The sequence below is a fragment of the Octopus bimaculoides genome, chromosome 1 (assembly GCF_001194135.2).
Source record: "Octopus bimaculoides isolate UCB-OBI-ISO-001 chromosome 1, ASM119413v2, whole genome shotgun sequence".
NCBI lineage: Eukaryota > Metazoa > Mollusca > Cephalopoda > Octopoda > Octopodidae > Octopus > Octopus bimaculoides.
In genome coordinates, this window is record NC_068981.1 from 193,057,525 (window position 1) to 193,058,226 (window position 702).

At 35.6% G+C, this 702-nt stretch overlaps 1 protein-coding gene across 22 annotated transcripts in view; it reads right to left on the reverse strand.

Annotated features, from left to right (window-relative positions):
• Nucleotides 1-702, reverse strand: part of LOC106871616 (tripartite motif-containing protein 45) — a 248,443-nt gene that overhangs the window by 167,121 nt on the left and 80,620 nt on the right. For all 22 annotated transcript variants that reach the window (XR_008265704.1, XM_052973597.1, XM_052973585.1 and 19 more), the window contains one exon: nt 216-268. The gene's annotated coding sequence lies outside the window, so the exon portion shown is untranslated. The remainder of the gene's footprint in view (nt 1-215; nt 269-702) is intronic.

Consider the following 702-nt stretch of genomic DNA (forward strand, 5'->3'; position numbering starts at 1 on the left):
GTGTTCGTGTGTCTACATCCTTGTAGCTTAGTAGTTTGGCAAAAGAGACTAGCAAAATAAGTACCAGGCTGAGAAAAAAAAAAAAACCCAAAAAACCAGAGATTAAGCACTGGAGTCAATTCATTTAGTTGTTATCTCTAACAAATCCACTAACCACATAGAAGCTTTTAATTGGCTCGTTAATGAGGAAGGATTCAATAAAAGCAACTACTTACTGTTGATACAAAATGTGTCTCTTTAAACTTTATCCAACTTTAGATGTGTCTGCCTGAAAGGGATGGAAACACAATCGGTTAACATGTATCTGATAAATATCATGGCAAAGTTTACTCATAATCATCATCATAAAGCTTATTCACAATTATTCATAATAAAATTAGGAGAAATGCAGAAAGATATGAAGTGGATACACACTGACTTCACAACCAAGAATCAAAACTTCATTCTTCATGCCTCTGTCCATTGTTTTTGGAATCTACAGTCAGTATTTGTTTGTGCCACCTGTCATCACCATATCAGGTGAAACAGTTCAATTTAAGTAGGTGATTCAACTTCCCAGGTTATTGATCTAGCTTAGCTTTAGGAGAGCTATAAGTATGAGACATCTGTAGAGAAATACGTTTTCCCTGAGTGATTTCAGAGAGGTAACCTCTCTCTCTCTCTCTCTCTCTCTCTCTCTCTCTTTTACTTTGTTGAAATGTC